Raw genomic sequence first — 5,270 nt, 5'->3', positions numbered from 1 at the left:
CACACAGTGACTTTCTGGAAAAGCACTTGTAAACAAAAGAGGACTACGCACAGAGGGAGAAATGCCTTTATACAAATGAATGCCTTGACTTGGGACATCAGGGCCAATAAGGAAGGATACCATTCATGATGAGAGCTGTCCATTACACTAAGCACAAAGCATACACTGGACTCAGCTCTGTGGTATTGTTTGATCTTCACAGATGAGGACACTGAGGCTCCCAGAGGACCCAGGTCACATGGAGAGTAGTGACAGGGCTGAGTTCTGTAGGTCCAGCCTTTCTAGATCCCTTGAGGCCTGATGTCAGACCTATTATCACAGGCCCTAGAGAATAAGGTGGCTGTCACAAGCCACCTTTATCAAAGAGTGTGGGTGGTGAATTTAAGATCTTGTCTCATAGAATAGCATTCAAGAAAAAAAAAATCTTTAAAAAATTTTACACAATGGAATCTTTATTTGAAAATTATCTTCTGCGTAAATTTGATCTAGAAAACCAGAGAGTGGTTACTGGGGACCCCTAGGGTTCCTAGAACACACTGCTTTAAGGCTACTTAACCAGGAGGTTGATACTTACTGTGAAAATTTCGGGGGGTACCATGATGCTTAAGGCTCTGGCTTTGGGTTTGAAGGAACAAAGTGGGATTATAGCAGATTTATTTCAGAGTTGGTCAGCTTGGGGAAAAACGGGTATCAGGATTCCAGACCTGCCACAGACATTGGAGCACAGTCTCTGTCCAGTGTATTCCCTGCCTCACTTCACCATCTGGCCAGCAGCCAAGGCTTGCCATTCTTGGGGTAGAAAACTTATCATCACCATCTAAAAGTTAAATAAGTTTAGTCTTTAAAGATGTGGATTATAAGATTAAAATCTGTAGCAATTCTTCCTTTTTTCTTGCCCTTATAAAAGGCATCATCTGGTGTCTTCTTGTATCAACAAAGATAGATTGTTCAAGTTCTGATCCTGGTATAATATCAACAAGAGGTCTGTATGCTGACCCTAAAGCAGGGATTAGGGAATGATTCACAGTGGAATCATCAAACTGACCTTCTTCTCATAGATGTCAGGGATCACTCATACTGGGGACATGATCATGAACACAGTATTCTTACCAAACAGCTGTAACTTATACTGGATGAGCTGCTCCCAAAACCCAGGCCTGCTTATTGACACCCTGTTTCTAAATAAAATACAAAAAAAAAAGGGCTGGGGGTGTGGCTCAGTGGCTAAGTGTCCCTGAGTACCAGGAAAAAAGAAAAAGAAAAAGGCACAGTGGCACACACTGTAATCCAAGCAATTTGGGAGGTTGAGGCAGGAGCACTGCAAGTTTGAGGCCAGCCTCAGGAACTTAGCAAGATCTGTCTCAAAAAATCAATAGGACTGGGATATAGCTTAATGGTAAATTGCCCCTGGATTCATTCCCCAGTACCAAAAACAAAAACAAAACAAAACAGATGATGGGCTGGCTTTACATGGTCCATGTGTGGCCCTACAGCAGGGACATGGCATGGTACTTCATGATGTAGGCAAGGCACAAAGCCCAACTAAGCAGCTCATGTCAGCAACAAAGCGTAGCACTGTATAGCCCTGCTTTATTTCCACACTGTGGATATGTTGGAGATAGGGTCAAAGAAGTCATAGAGCTGCACAATGGATATATCAGCCACAGGCACCTGTGTGTACTAGATATCCTCAGAGAAGGTATTTACATCTTCTACCAAGATGTTGATGACTGGGGTGATCTGGTTGCTGGACAGCAAGAGCTGGTTGTTGGCAGCTACACCACTTCTAATGTACAGGTTTCTGATGATCTGTTAAAGCCACTGATTGACGGATGCCAGAACTGAACCTGGAAGGCACGCACAAAGGGGCACTATCTCCAGGTTGTGTTGTCGGCAGTTGACAACATGAGGCCTACATTTTTCTGCAGACTGTGTCCATGGAAAACTCACAAGGATGTTGTGAGCTGGGAATGGTAGCACAGATCTGTAATCCCAGCAACTGAGGAGGCTGAGGCAGGAGGAAGAAAAGTTCAAGGCCAGTCTCATAAATTTAGCTAGATCCTCCACTTCTCACTGGTGGAAAGTGAGGCATAGATGAGAGGACTTGTTTAGGGCCACACAGCAAGGTCTTTCTGTTTCATTATATATAAGGAAAATCAACAACACTGAAAAGCATTGTTTAAATTCTCATTATAAAAATGGAATAAAATCCATGAGTTGACAGCTGTGAGTTACCTTCAGGGGTGAGCCAGGTAGGTTTCCCAGAGAATTGGTACAGGAACAGGCTTCTTTTCATCTTGTCTTTTCAAAGATGTTGGAGGCTTGATCCTCAGTGTGGTGACAGGAGGTGGTAGGCCATTAAGAGATGGAACTTACTAGGTTTTTAGGTCAAGTGGGGACATGCTCTTAAAAGGGAATGTGGGACCCAAATTTCTCTTTGATTTCCTGTTTGAAAATGATATTGTTCACTCCCATATAATCACTCCCTCCACCCACTATGGGCCTTCACCAGTCCCTGTGCCATGTTGTTTGGACTTTCAGCATCCAAAACTATAAACTAAATAATCCTGCTTTCTTTACAAAATTGGCCTGCCTCAGATATTTTGTTATAGCATCAAATAGCAAACTAATACACCTATATGCTGAAATCTATAAAACATAGATGAGAAAAATTAAAGAGGACCAAAATAAATGGAAAGATATCCCATATTCATGGATTGGAAGATGTAATACTGTTATCAATACTCTCCATTTATCTATAGATCCTGTATACAATATCTACCAAAATTCCAACTTTTAACAACATGAATGAAATGAGTCTAAAATTCAAAAGAGACACATAATAATACCCCCAAAAATTTTTGAAATAAAAGAACAAATTTTGGAGATTAACACTTTTCAGCTTTAAAATATACTATAAGACTACAGTGATCAAGTTAATACATAAATATAAAGTAGACATAAAGATCAATGGAATAAGTTGAGAATTCTGGTAGAAATTCATACATGTATGGTCATATAATTTCCACAAGAGTGCCAAGGTAATTTTATGGTAAAAGAACAGCTTTTTTAAAAATATTGCTGGGACAACTGATATCCAAGTGCAGAAGAATTCAACTTCTCATATCAGGTACAAAATTGAATGGATTAAAGAAGTAAAAGTATGTTTACCAAAGCAAAAACAGGAGTAATTTTTATGACCTTAGATTAGACAATGTTTTCCTAAATATCACATCCAAAAGCATAAGCAACCAAAGAAAAATAAATAAATAAGTGAACTTCACACAAAAAAAATAATGTTCTGCAAAGAATACCATTAAGAAAATGAAAAGATAACCCACAAAATGTTAAAAAGTTCTTTGCAAATAATATATCCAACAAGGATCTAATATTCAAAATAAAGAAATAACTCTTACATTATTTTTAAATAACTCCTACATTATTTTTAAAATTCAATATTTTAAATGGGCAAAGGATTTGAATTGAAACTTTTTAGGATGGCCAATAAGCATATGAAAAAAAATGTTCTACATTATTAGTAATTAGAGAAATGCAAATCAAAACCACAATGAAATATCACTTCACACTCTGTAAGATGGTTCTAATAAAAGGGGAAAAACACAGCAAATCATAAGGGTTGATGAGGATGCAGAGAAATTGCAGCCTTAATATATTGATATTGCTGGTGGGAATACAAAATAGTGCACCCAAGGTGGAAAATAACTTGACAGTTACTCAAAATGTTAAACATAGGGTTGTCACATGGCCTAGCAATTCCTCTCCTAGGTATATATCTAAGAGAATTGAAAATAACTTTTAATACAAAAATCATACAGGAATATTCACAGTGGCATTATTATATATATTCATAATAGCTAAAATGTGTAAACTCAAATCTTACCAGCTGATAACAAGCAAAATGTTGTATAATCAGTCAACAACATTTTATTGAGCCAAAAAAAGGAATGACTAGTTTGTGGGACAGCCCAGTGGTAGAGTGCTTTTCTGGTATGTGGAGGTCCTGAGTTTGGTCCCCAGTACTTTAAAAAAAAAAATGAAGAACTTTGACTTACTATTATAACATGTATAAAACCTGCAAACATCATCATACTTAGGGGGAAAAAGTCAAACAAAAAGAATCACATATGACTCCATTTATTGAAAGGTACAAAATACACAAATATAGAGAAATAGAAAGTATATCAGTGCTTGCCAAAAATGTGGGGAATGAACAATAAAAAGTGACTACTAAGGGGTACTGAATTTCCTTGAGGGATAATAAATATGTTTTGCAATTAGATAGTGATGATAGTTGTACAACTCTGTGAATATACTAAAAATCCAAACTAAATTTTTTTACATCTCAAAATGGTTAATTTTAGGACATGTGAATTATATCTCAATTTTAAAAGTATTTTTAATACCATTGACAAGAGCATAAGAAATTAAGGAAATAATGATGCTTTTTTTTTATAAAAGAACGCCTATAGTCCAATTGATTCAATTAAATTACTGGCATCGAGAAAATCTTCCAATCTAACACCTTTATGTATGATCCAGTTTTAAATAAATATTCTCCTGATGTTGTTATAATTTATTTTTTATATTTTATCACCTTTCCCAATAAAGTGGAGGAGGAGAGGATTTGAGTTGACTTATTGCCTTACTATCAACTGAATTATGATGAATTTTATTTGTAAATAAACATATCTGTGAGTCAAGTGAATCCTTACTAATCTTCAAAGATATCTAGAGTAACTCAAAATTATACACTATAGATAACATGTTTGCTGTCTGCCTGGCAGCCTGTGCATATTATCAGAGATTACTCCTAAACAAGTCATGGTGATATGGCCCCACTTGTCCGCTAGTGGAGGTAGAAAGTGCATCTCTTGCTCCTGCCACTTCCAGCATTTCTGGGAGATTGCTAATGTGGTGCCCACAGGCATGCTCCACAATAATTTTCTGTGCATCTTCTGCTTTGCCTGCTCGTCTCATCCTTGTAGCACTGCTTCTTTGAGATGACTCCTTTGAAGATAGCTGTTAGCTGAGCATAATTTCACCTGAATCTCTGTTCATATCTCCTCTTCCAACCTTGGAGAGGAAATAATGCTTCCCCTCAATTTCACAGTAGAGTAACACTTTTAAAAAAACTTTATGGAAGATCTGAGGATGAGAAAATCTAACATAGAATGTACTTTGTACTAGAATGACTTTCAGAGATAATAGGGCCAAATGTGTCCTTGAATCTATGCCTGACTCTTGCCAGG

At 37.2% G+C, this 5,270-nt stretch overlaps 1 pseudogene; it reads right to left on the bottom strand.

Annotated features, from left to right (window-relative positions):
• Nucleotides 1-1,021: 1,021 nt before the first annotated feature.
• On the bottom strand, nucleotides 1,022-4,998 carry LOC124108408 (dual specificity protein phosphatase 18-like; annotated as a pseudogene).
• Nucleotides 4,999-5,270: the final 272 nt, after the last annotated feature.

This window comes from Marmota monax, unplaced genomic scaffold, assembly GCF_021218885.2.
Source record: "Marmota monax isolate L192 unplaced genomic scaffold, Marmota_monax_Labrador192_F-V1.1 WCK01_AAM20220418_F8-fsc00074, whole genome shotgun sequence".
NCBI lineage: Eukaryota > Metazoa > Chordata > Mammalia > Rodentia > Sciuridae > Marmota > Marmota monax.
This window is presented reverse-complemented; position numbering and strand designations above follow the sequence as displayed.